This window comes from Lycorma delicatula, chromosome 13 (assembly GCF_047948215.1).
Source record: "Lycorma delicatula isolate Av1 chromosome 13, ASM4794821v1, whole genome shotgun sequence".
Lineage (NCBI taxonomy): Eukaryota > Metazoa > Arthropoda > Insecta > Hemiptera > Fulgoridae > Lycorma > Lycorma delicatula.
The window spans coordinates 3,225,733-3,239,660 of NC_134467.1; the positions used below are offsets into that span (position 1 = coordinate 3,225,733).

The window sequence follows — 13,928 nt, forward strand, 5'->3', positions numbered from 1 at the left end:
TCAGCAAAAAACTAAACCTAAAAGAAATCTGAAGTGAAGCAAAAAAAGAATAAATAACAAGCATAGATAATTAGGAAGTTTATGGAAAAGAAAAAAGCAAGTTATGTTAACATGGTCTGAATAAAAATTAAAAAAAAACGTAATATGATTTACACGATCAGTACAACTTTCTCATAAGAAAAACTTTTTCAAAAGTCATGATGGATCCAATCATCATACCGCTCCCTCTGTACCTAACCCTGAGGCTAAATTACCGGAAATCATCTTCAATAGGCCTCAAGAGGTCTGGCCGCAGTCAAGATGCTACCAATGCGAATGCTACATGTGAATGTGACATTCCCATCGGTGTATTAAAACCTAAATGGATCCTACAAAAGTCTCAAACAAGACCATCACAATTGAACTGACTACTACCTACCAGATGGAAGAATTAGTTCAACATACGACCAGCTAGTAACCGAGAAAAAAGATTACTGTTGTAGCTACATTGAAAAAACAAAAGAGAGTTGCCTCCTGAAGTAGTGAATACAAGCTCCAGACCCGTTTGCAGTAGCCCTTTTGCTTTTGGGGAAAAGGCTATGATAGTGTCATATGTTCCGAACAAGTACTGAAACATAATTCTCATCTCAAGAATACACGATTTCGATGATATAGATGAAGGAACTGGTGACCTCATGAAACCTGCGGTAGTGATGTTTTATAACTGCACCAAAGGGAAGTTTGATGTTGATGGCATGAAAGAAGAATAATCAACAGCAAGAGTAAGCTTCCGATGACCTCTTTGTATCTTTTTTTTCACTGCTCAACAATGGTGGGATCAACGCCAAAATTATTCTAAATCGTAACAACGGAGAAAAGTTGTCGCAAAGAAAGTTTCTGAAGATTCTTGATCTGATCAAGCCTCATACGACCACTACGACATCCAACGATCTTCAAAATGATTTAAGACTGAACATCGAAAGATTCCTTTGTACAGAACCTAAAATCAGAGACTGCAGCTTGTTTTGAATAGAGAGTCAAATGTAGGTTTTGCCCTAAAAAGAAAAACAGGTTCACCACGGCTAGATGTGCAAAAAGTGTAGTATTCGCCTGCGGTGGGCACACAAAAACTATGTGTTTACAGTGCACTGGAAACATTGAAATGGTGTAAGAGTGAGAAATTTTTAAAAATAGTATGCATTTTTAATATACAGAGTGTTTTTAGATGGTAGGCTGGCAATCCTTTTTCAGATTCTACTTGTAAAATTAAAGAAAAAGTATCCTTAGGAAAAATTGCGATTTCTCCTTCATTCTCCCCCTGTCTGCTATTTTATTATTTTTATATAAAGATTTATATCTCAAGTTCAGATAGACAAATCACATTAATATTTTGTAAGCGTCTTGGTAATAAAGTTTTAAAATTAGCAAAAAATCAGGAATTAAATACCTTTGCAAATTACAAAATGGCAGCCATGCTTATTTTTTAATTCGTTATATCTCCGTAAGTATAAGTTTATCAAAATTCACGTTTGTAAAATATTAAGCATTTTATTTTTTTTAATCTGTTTATAAATAGAGTTATGTCAGAAAATTGATGTAATTTTGTGTCTGTTTTCATGTCCACCACTTTACGTTCAATTTGATTAAATATTAATCATTTTTATTTATTGTTAATCCTACTATTGTAAATTAATATCAAATTAAGTAATAATTTTCGACCGGTGAGCATCATACTTACCAATCGACCATCCGTGTGACTGGAGGGGGTCAACCAAGGGTGGATCAAGTTGTTTTTCTACTTTTAAATCGGATAAAGGGACTGCATGATATGGCTTTACAATTTTTTTATAATTATTTAAAAAAAGAAAGAAAATAAAATCAACCGGCACACTGAAATGGTTACACAACTAAAAGAACAGAGATAATACATAAGAGTGTGTCACTGTTCACAGTTGAAAAGTGTAATTTTATTAAATGAGTAATGCACCTTAAAAAAGGACTTACTGAATCTTTATCGTTTTAAAAGTAATTTCAGCATATAACAAAGAACGTAAATCAATTTATACCAGTAAATTAAGCTATACATCAGTGTAGGCGTAATTAATAAATTTTACTAATTAAAAGATTCACTTATACTAAGTACTAAGCAGCAGCTGCTACTTACCGATTATAATTTGAGATATTAAAATAAGATAATTATTCATATACAAGTATAATCGAGCTCTGTGTATATGCAAGAATATAAATGAGGTAAACAAGTGTGCGATGTACTAACAGTACTTGTACTATTCATATTATAAAAATTAGTTAACTTCTGATTAATAATGCACACAGCAGTGCATTGAAGTCTATTATTAATAAGTTTTAAAACATACAGATACAAATGCACACCTCCAATTCTGTAACGACGTGCAGCATTCCTGTTAACTAGTTAGAGCCTTCAATTCACTGCTACTAAAATACAAGTAGGAAAAATCTTAATTTCTTTTCCTAAAAGATTGTTTATTGAAATTCAGCCGTATGCTTTTGAATCGCTGTGTATGTAAACTAAGTATTTATATTAGAAATACATATTAAATTAAACTTTTTTAATTTCTTAAAACTTGTAAGAAATATTGTTTATTTTCATCTTTACCTAGTTTAATTAAGGTAGGGTTAATATTTTAATTATTTTATAACACTTAATTGTTTAATATTTTTTTGTTATTGTAATCGTAAAAAGCACTACTTATGTGTAACATTAAATTATTATTTTAACATCTTAGAAGTACTTATTTACACCCTGCTCTGTTTTTCTAATAAAATATATATATGTTTTGAATGTAATTTTAATTATTGTATTATTTTTATTTGTTATTATAGTTTTGCCTTCTTTGCTGGTAATTTATGAAATTTGTTTGGTAAACCCGTGAACTTTTGTATTACCATACCTAAAGCATGATAAATATTTATTTATCAGCGTACTTGCACATGCATTTATAAATAGGATTTCAGGTTTAATTAATAAAACTCTATACCCTGTAATAATACCAAAAAAGATGATTAGAAGCTTTAAAAAGATCTTCAGGAAGCATGTATCAATATAAGTAGAAGTAATTATTTTAAATAAAGATCAAAACAAGAAAAAAATGTTCTACTTTGATCGTAAATAATTTTCAATCGGTTTTAATTTAGAGAAACTTTGTTCTGCTGATGCTGCTGAAATCAGAATCGTTAATGATATTCTTAAACTAACGGCCAGATTTGGAAAAGAGTCGTGCATATTTCTCAGCATATTCAAGCACTGTACTGATGTTTCATTTTCAACATTAGTAGAGGCCGAACAAAAAATGGTAATTTCTTCGTATAAATCGGTTCCATTTACATAATGATTTTTATCTGCCTTAATTTAAAAAAATAAATCCACGCAAAACTTTTTAAGTCGGTCATCTTTCATTGTTAATAATAGTGAAATATTATAAAGAAAACCGAAAATATTAATATGATTTTTCAGTTTGTTCAAATCTTACTTGTAATGAAGATATGACTTGATCTATTATTGCCAAAAAATAATTTATGTAGAAGTTTCTTTCATCCGCTCCTGCTCCTTCATAATCAAATAAACATCTACTTTTTCTTATTCTTACGGTTTTTTAATAAATATTATTTGCTTTCATTTTATATTTTAGAAAACCATTCCCTCCAAATTCTTTAAAAAATCTATCGACCCTTTTAAAAGATCGGTTACTAAACTTAAATCACAATTAGGTTTTTGTACAGTTCACTGTCAATAGTAATTCATACCAAATAACTGTAGATAAAACAAATTCAAAATTAATTGCGTGCTCAAGTAAGGAATCTGTTTTACTTTTCACACTGGAATCCTCTGTCACATCATTTAATTTTTCTTGTATGTATATATATATATATATATATATATATATATACACATAAATATTCATTATATGTATAATTTTTCCAAATATCACGACCCCAGCAACATCTAGCGGATCCATTTTTGCAAAAATATTTTGTTTTACGTAACTAATATATAATCTGAATATGAAGCAACTCGGAACATAAATACAATTTTTCAAAATGTTACGACCCCAGCATCACAAAGCGGGTCCTTTTTTTTACAAAAATATATCTTTTCACGTAACTAATATATATTCCGAATATGAAGCAAATCGGAACATAAATACAGCGCCACCAAATAGTTCTAATTGTAGTATAAAAAATTTTCCAAATTTATTTAATAAATTTTTTATGTAATTCTTAACTTTGTTAAGTTAGGTACTTTGGTGGTACTGATATACATCAGTATAGGTACTGATGTCCTCCTATACCTTCCTTGTTGCTACATTCATATCGAAACGTTAGCCAATTATTTCAGATAATTTCTTCGTTGAAATCATTTACAATTTTTTGTTCTGCTTTTTCTTTTCAGTTACAATTGTTTTACTGAATTTATTTAATTATGTATAGCCGGTTGTAAAACTTCATACAGGAAGAAAAATACAATCCCAGTTTATATTCGTGCCTTAAGCAAGTAGTCAAAGGACTGTATACTGTAAAGGTTTCATTTATTTTCATCAATAACAAGTAGTACACTGTAATTTTGTTTTTTATGTGAATTCTCTGTTTTTTAATGTAATGCAAATAGTACAATTTTTCAAAAATATTAATAAGCATTATTTTCCTAACCTTTTAATTAAATATTTAACTTTAACCTCTTTGGAGAGAGATAAATGTTTTTACTATTTCATATACAAATTATGTTTACAGGTTTTGTTGGCTCATTACAGTAATTTTAATAATATACATAAAATAATTAGGTAGCTTGTAATTGCATGTACTTGTTATGGAGCTAGTAATTTCAGGTTTTTTTATGTAGCTTGTAATTGCATGTTCTTTTTATGTAGCTTAGAAATATAACTGTTTTATCGTAAAAAATTGTTTTACTAACATCGACTAACTTACTAACATTAATTACACTAATTTAAGTTTAGATGATGGGTATTTTATGTATATCATTCATTCTGCTGTATTTGAGTCGAATATCTACATTTAAATGTAATATAATTTGATTTTCAAGTATTAAATTAGAACTGTGTCTTCAAAGAGGTTAAATTATAATATGATTGATTTTAAGGAAGAGGGTGTATAAACCATTTAAGACTGTTTATACAACTTTACCATTTTTTTAAATAAATAGAAATTTATGATTTGTTAATTCATAGTATTGGCTTTTTTCAATCACATTAGATCTGTTTATGTAAAACAGTCTCGTTTTATTTTTCTTTGTGGATTCGCCTTTATTTTTATAATTATATGAAGTAATTTCTTAAATAAATAATCATATTTAACAACAAAATCAAATCCAAAATGTCCCTTTGATTATCTATATATAAATAAATTTAAGGATACAACACACCATCAGATTTTTTTAGCTTTCATTTAAAAACATCTTCTACCTTGCCCTAAGTATTCCAAAAGCATCTAACTTTACATAAATCTATTTTTGACACCTTCACGCAGTATTTGAACATATACTGGTCTTCTGCCCAGAAACATCAAGGAACTATTCTATTACAGTATGCCGTCAGGAATCATTTTAGTTCTATTTAAAAGGCCCATCACTATTACACCTTTGATAAGTTTTACAGGAATATTAAACCTAAAAATACACTACATTAAACCTTTTGTATGAGCAAACTATATATATAAACCCGCTGGTTTTAGTCTTCTAGAGTATATACCATATATTGCCTGGTTGTTACCTGCTGAAATTATTAGTTTTCTGTAATTGTTCTTTTCTATATTTTTTTTTTATAAACCATTTTCCCAAACCGTGTAAAACTGAAATCAAGCACCTTCTCTTTTCTTATACGAGATTAGAATTTGTGATTTAATCGGTACCTGTCGCCTATATTAATCATTCTGCACCATCGCTATTCACATATATAATTTCTTTCCAATTATATTTAATATCGTTGATGAAAAATTACCTCTTCATGGATTACAGAATAAGATTGAATTTTTTTCTATAATCCTACAGATAAGGGTAACTTCAATACTACATTTAGTATTTGCATTATTTAATACCCCCTTTTCACTTGGATTGTCATTGATTAGAACTTGACTCCATTTGCTATTCATTAGCAACTTTACCTTTTTTCAGTAATATAAATTATAGACTTAATACCGACCGGTATTAGAGCAAATCTGATATGCTCTGAGACAGTCAGGGTATATTATTTTAGAGTTTTGCTCAACAGATAGCAAATCTGATATGCTCTGACACAGTTCAAGGTGTATTATTCGCATCTTAGCTTATCAGGTACCTAATATCTAATATGATACACAAATATTTTTAATTATAATTCTTGATTACATATTGACATTGTAAATATCTATGTTGTATGCAATGAACAGTTCTCGCGAGCGCCGGGTACATAAAGAATTCGTACCTCGTCGCGACCGTACTTCATCATCCCGATATCGTTCATCGGGTTTGGTTGGGGGGTGCTGTGTATATAAATGTGTCTATATATTGGGGGGTGATATATAAATATGTTAATGTTAGAAATAGTTTATTCATAATATTTATAGTTATTCTATGTTTATTATGTTTCTTTGTCTTTACAGCTCACCACTACTAGTGGCTGAAGTCCTCTTTATAAATCAATTTACATTTTTTTTTTTTTAGTATTACATCACGTAAAAATTCCTTTTGTAGTTTAAGAAATAAAATTTAAGGACAGAAAAACCAAACGTTTATTGACTAATTTGAGAGTCGACAAAAAATATTTCAATCAGTGAAAGAACCATGGAAAGTGTAGCCTATTTTAAAGAAAATTAGCTTTCCAGATTCAGGTAAGCTACTCTTTTCCTAGCCTGAGGTGTAATACATTTTGATCAGACCTCAAATATAAAGGATAATAGGAAGTTTTTGCAATACGACAGAATAGATCATCTAGTAAGTTATAAGTTAGCAAGTGTTTAGACAGATCCCAGTCTGCACTATAACTGCTCTAGTCGCTGTCTCAGTGAAAAGAGGTAATGATTTCATTCTTACCTGAAACTCCGTTTACTGGGCAATTTTGCATGTTGGTTAAATGCTGATCAATGTTAATATAAGAAATGACTTCTGTGCTTGGAAAAGTGTGTATTTTGAAAAGATTGTCCTCATCGTATAACCATATTTATCTATACTACAATATAACCCAAAATTTTGGCCTTGAGGATGCTCCAGGGTCAGATCGACCATCTTCATCTATAACTGAGAGTACAGATACTCATCATTGCATACTTCATTGTTGCAGTATGAAAAACATTTGAAAAATTGGCATGTGATCTACCACTAAGTAGAGACCACCTTTTGCATTAATGCACCACCAGTTAGTGCTGTTCTTCAAGTTATAAAGTTTTGTATCCTTTGGGTGCCACATAATTCGACCAATGATCAGATGACATGTCGTCATTTTCATGTACATTTTCAAAAAAGTTTGAAAATGGGAAATCTCCCTTTGTGAATAATATTGTGACATAACTTGGCTGTACTATTATGATGTCCTGACCAAGGCTCAGAGCAAAGTATAGATAGGTGTTCAAAGATGAGGAAACCCTGTGGCTGCTTTGCAAATCCTGATCAGTGCTGAAGAGAATGGTCACCATACTTTTTTAATGTGACAGGAGTTTTAGAGCAAGTCATGTCAGAAACTCAGAAGAAGAGGTATTCCTAGGAACGCCTGCCTACAATTGTTGAAGTGGTCAAGAAGCTGCACCCAAACTGAAGGATGGACACAATTTCTTCACCACAATAAAGCACCAGTACACTACTCCAAAGTTTGTTTGCTCAAAGTATTTGGCCAGCGCTGGAATAAAAAAGCATTAGAGCATCCTCCCTACAGTTCTGATCTCACTCCATCTGACTTAATGCTGTTCCCCCAGATGAAGATCAGACTGAAAGGGAGACATTTTACAAGGTATGATGACCTCCTAAGGGTATGGGAGGATGAGTATGCTCAGATCTTTGATGAAACTTGGCAGGATTTCTTTGAAGATCAGTTTGAAGGATGATGGAGTTGAAGGCAGTTTGAAGTTTGAACTGTACAAGGTATGGTGGAAATTATTTTGAAAAATTATAAAAATTGAAGTTGTATTGAAAAACTTTCCTGGTGCCATATGTATTAAAAACAAAAAAATATATAAAATTGGGTATATAATTCGCTCTTGTGGTATGCTATGATATGTACAAAAAAAAACGACTGTATAAATACAACAAAACATAAATTTATTTATAATACATAACTACGATATACTGCACTAATATCGTTAATACATTAATTAGTTATTTTCTATTAAAGTCATAACATATTATTTATTAATCTATTGTATTACTTACATAAAATTAATAATTTACAAAACTCATTAAAAAAAGTATATGTAAATATAAAAATAAATAAATAATAACAAATAATATAAGTGATTTTTTTTTTATTAAAAAAAATGTAAGTACTTAAATTAAGTAGTAAATTATTAGTCATTTAAGAAATTTGATACAATTAACAAGATCTAAAATAAAATACCAGCCTTTTTTTTTAAAAAAGAAATAAATATTTTTGCATCCTTTTCTTTGGTTAAAATGGAATAATTATTGAAGACATTACAGTCCTTTTCGTAGAAACTTTTATATACTAAGTGGAGCAGAAACAATTAGATGATGTAAAAAAGTTTCGCCACGCCATCTATGTTGGTGATATAGCTAGTAAAGCAATTTAAAGCCTTCAGTCATGATGCAGAACACTGTGCTTTTTAGTGGAAGCATTCTGCAAATATAATGGTTCCACTACTTAATGTTTTTAAAGTTTTTCGACGATATATTGACATTGGAAGAAGTGGAAAGGTTCCCGTATGTCAAACAATTGAATTGAATTGGGTCAGACAATTCAAGTCTAATGGATCCATTGTTAACAGGAAGCTGCCTGGTCGCCCTCAAACTGTATGAACCCTGGAAAATGTGCTGAGAGTGGCAAAAGTATTTTACTGCAGTCAACACATGACTGGTATGATTCCAATACAATGGCGCTACTGCCCACAATGCATGAAATTCCATGGCAGTCATCTGAGAAATGTTTCCCCAACATGTTATCTCTTGTTTCAGAGATGCTCGCTTGAGCGATCGGCATGCAATTTTTTACTATGGGGCCATTTGAAAGAAAAGGTTTATGCCAAGAGTCATCATACTATACAGGAGATGAAAGTTTTAATCCGAGCAGAAGTTCATGCAATCTAAGAGATCGGCTTAGAAAAGTCATGGACGATGTGCCTTTCTGCTAATGGTGGTCACATGTGTGATGTTATCTTGAAAACTAAATTACTGTTCTTTACAATGGTGTACCAGGTCAGTATACATTTTGAAATTAAAGGGTACATTTTTAAGTTTTAAATTGTCATATTGATTTTGCTCCACTGTTTTATATATATATATATATATATATATATATATATATATATATCAGGAAATACAGTTTTAAAGAAAAAAATGTTTACATGATATTAGAAATTAGAATTTTATTAATTTCAAATAAAAAATGTAATTTTCATTAGAAAAAAAAGAAAAAAATTGTTTCTAATAGTTATTAAAAATGAAATTCTTCTAAGACGAGTACATTACTTTATTGCTTCAGATTAACGTTTTAATGTTTTCTACAGTGCATACTTTGAAAAATATAGAACCTAGAAAGGAAAAAAGTTTCACATATTTAGCTAGAATGACAAATAGATGAGCCAATATAAAACAAATTTTAAATTTAAGTTCTTTCTATATTAAACATTCAGCAAAAAGCAAAAGTTCATTCATAAAATTTAATTTACCTTAATTTAATTTAATCTTGTATTTTTCTATTCTTTTTCTTTAATAGATATGTTTTGGGAACAAATTTTTATCATCAGATATATAATTTATAATATTACATTACGTGATTAATTAAAAATATTATTAAAAGCATTTACTTGTTCACGGCAGAATCGTTACGGATATACTGTACATTGACAAGTGTATAAACTGGCTATCAATGCTTCTGATCTCAGTTTATTCATCATTTAAACACAAATATTTAATGTACATTTACAGGTAACCATTAAATATTGTTTCTGTTAATTTATAAAATTAAGTATAGTGTATGTATATATATATATTATGAATAATTACACAAATTTATTTTTGTTTTATCTTGATTAACAAATTTATTGTAATCTATTATTATATTTAACCTGAAGATGGGAAAGAAATCTTATTTCTGAAACAAGCAGTAAGATATAAAAAACCGTGTTATAAAAATGATTGAGATATTTATTATTAATTATATGAATTAATTCTACTTGCACCGATTCCTATGTATTAGATAATTTTAAGTGCAATCCATGAATCTCTATGTAAAAAATGATTAATTAAAAAAAAAAACAAAAAAAAATTTACTGAATTTTAAAATAAATATGATTAATATACACAACAGAAATTGGATAAAATGAAAATGTTAATTTCTAAGGATTAAAATATGATAAATTTGTGAAAAATTTAAACAGTAAAGCAGCACTTACTGAATATACTTTAAGAAAAATCAATTGAGTGAAAATTAAATCACTAAAATAAAACAAGTTCTTCATTGATATTCTTTTAGGAAATCTTACAATTATAATAAATTATTTTTTTCTAATTTAGGCAATGCCACTATATTAAAATAAATACAAATTTTTTTTCAAATGTTAACATCTACAAACAATTTTCCTTTAATCTATACAGAATGTTCTTAACTATTTACACTAATAGATCAAATATACAAAATCTCCATAATGCACTCTGGAGGTCATTGAAATTAAATGAAAAAATTGTTTCTTTTTAATTAGAAATTTGAAGAAAATTCCATATTTTTGTATTATCAAGGTTATAAATTACAATTCTTATGTATACATATTTGAGTATAAAAATTGTTTAATTATAATAGATTTAAATCTAATTTCAAATTTCTTAAATGACTTAATTCTATTAAACAAATAAAAAAACATAAACACCAAATTGAACAATTTAAAAAAAAAATCATTTTCATCATTTCATTTAAATAACACTTATAAATAAAAAATGTTTATGTATAAAAACAAAAAATTGTTCAACAGTACTTAAATTAATAAAAAAAATGTTCACGTAATATATTTTTTAAATTAAAAATTGGGTTGGTCATAACGATTAAAAAGTATTACATTAACCTGCTGCTATTTCATTTCATGGCTTTTCACATTTGAGGCACAATTAAATTTAAAAATATATATCGTTTAACCAAAATAAAATTTAACACAAATATTTTATTGCTTTTTATTTTTTGTTTATAAATATCCAAATAATAATAAAGAATAACATTTTACAGATTTCAAAACATAAAAATTATTTAAACGATAAGATATTCTTAAAGTGTATAATTGCTGAAAAATTTCAGCAAATTTTTTTTTTTATTTGGCGGATAAGATTTTAGCCTGTAGGTGCTTTAGCCATTTTTATTGCACAGTGAACAGGGAGGAAACAGAGTTTCTATACAAACAATGCATCAGGTCTAACATTTCCAGGCGATGTAACAATTCATTGCCCTGAGTGAGGCCCTGGAGGCATTGCCTTAGACGAAGATATTGCTTTTTTGCACCAGGGAGGAGAGTTGGGATCAGTCGACGATGGATAAAGAGAATCAGAAACTGATCCCAGACCTCCAGAGATGATTCTAACACAAGTTCAGGGAAGCAGAATATGAGCCAACCCAGTTTCTGACTGGTCGCAATTTCATCGAAGCATAACTGTAAACATGGGCGTCGAGACCATGTGATTATTGTGCAAGGAAGGTCTACTAGGCAAACTATGTTTGAATGCAACAGGTTCTTGCAGCGCAGCGAAGCGTACCTGGAAGAATTCAGCTTGCTAATCCCCAATAATATCACGGGGACTTTGCTCCCCAAACGAATGAGTATGAGGGCACATTGTGTCGAGAATGTTGGTATTAATTATCTAAACAAAGACGGTAGAAGCACAGGAATGAATACTCCCTGATTACCCCTTAGGGCTGTGCTCATAAGTAAAGCAGGTCTGGCCCTAAAGAGCAGTAGCAGATAGGAAAGATACTGGATTCCGACAGTCTGATTATGGAGAATGTACTTCTTAGAGGGATGTTGAAAGCCCTCCTCCCTCAGACAGCTGAACCTATCCTGTCTATAAAGACAGCTGGAAGACATTTTTACCCGATTGGAAGTAGTAAATTATTGATCAATGATTTTGTACTGAACACCTTAAACATCTGCTACGAGAAAACTTTCTTCAAAAAATAATAGATCCGAGTAAGAAAAGTTAAAAAGTTCCTAAAGGAACAACTTCATCCATTCTTGGAATCTTAAGGGTTGAAAAAGTATACGATGGATTAACAATTCAGTCAGACCCATAATGGAGGTTTAGGAACATTTTGTGTTTCAAAAACTCCATTTAAAGGGTGATATAAGAATTTAATTACAGATATTAAAAAATGCAAAAGAAATAATTATTTAAAAAATAATAATTTACTTTAAAAAGATTTAAGATATATTAAAAAAAAATTAAACAGTCTTTATAATATAATACATCATAAATTAAAAATAATAAATTATACTTAAAACACTAAATTAAATAATTAATAGTTTATTAATTAATAATAATAAATTAACAATTACATAATAAATTATTCATAATAAAATTAATTATTAACACATTATTAAATCCAGCTAATAACAAATATTTACAAATTTTTATTATTTAATTATTATATTACAATCCAATATTATTATAATTATTAAATAAAAATATTATAATTTTTACATAAAAATGAATAATTAATAGATTAGTTATAATTATAAAATGACTAAATATTTATAAATATTTAACAAGTATAAAGAAAAAAATAAATTGAAATAGAATAATCTCAATTAATTTGTTTAACATAAAATTACTGCAAAATCTTTTACCCTTTTCAATTATAAACCTATAAATTAAAAAAAAAAAACTATGTAACAGGACTGTTTGTTATTGACACCAATGAATTTTTGAGGCTACACAAAACTACTGTTATTAGAATGAGAGGTTAAATGTAGTGTATGTCTACATCTAAAAAAATGTCATCCCCCCTGTCTAGTCGCATACAATAGCTGAAGGCTATTGTATGCGACTTCCTCAGTGAAGGAAGCGTGTACATTACGCCCACCAGGTGAATTCCTGCTAGACTAAAAAGGCTTCAGAGGATGGACGAAGATAAATCTTGCTGGAAGGATATAAAAATTTTAGGTTTAGGTTCTGTGATAAAAGGGATATAAAGCCTTCGACGTACTTGTGTTCTGTTCCTCTCTTCCTCATTATCTTGCAAGCATGGACACGTACAGTAACTTTCAGAATAAACCAGTTGGCGACAGTTCTTTCAAAACTTTCCATTTTCTTGGTCCATCTATCTCGTATATACCAAAATCCTATTTGAAAACTTATAATATTTAATTAAATATTTTAGATGAAATCATTATAAAGTGATATGGGCATTTTTTAATATTATATCAATGTACTTGACTTGTTAATTCCTTGTCATTCATTTATTATGAGTCATATAATACGTTATCTTACTTATCACATTCTAAAAATTATTTTTAACGTCTTGGTTCATTGGTAAAGCAGAATTATAGTTCTCTTTTTTCTGTTTAGCCTGCGGAACCACTGTAAGGTATTACTTCTCAAAGGATGAATGAGGATGATATCTATGAATGTAAATGAAGTGTAGTCTTGTACGGTCTCTGGTTGACCGTTCCTGAGATGTGTGGTTGACTGAAACCCGACTGCCTAAGAACACTGGTATCCATGATCTAGTATTCAGATTCATATAAAAATGATTGCCTTTACTGGGATTTGAACCTTA

At 29.2% G+C, this 13,928-nt stretch overlaps 1 protein-coding gene across 3 annotated transcripts in view; it reads left to right on the forward strand.

Moving 5' to 3' along the window:
- Hsepi (D-glucuronyl C5-epimerase) overlaps positions 1 to 13,928 on the forward strand; it is a 289,844-nt gene that overhangs the window by 275,389 nt on the left and 527 nt on the right. The gene's annotated exons all lie outside the window — the stretch shown is intronic.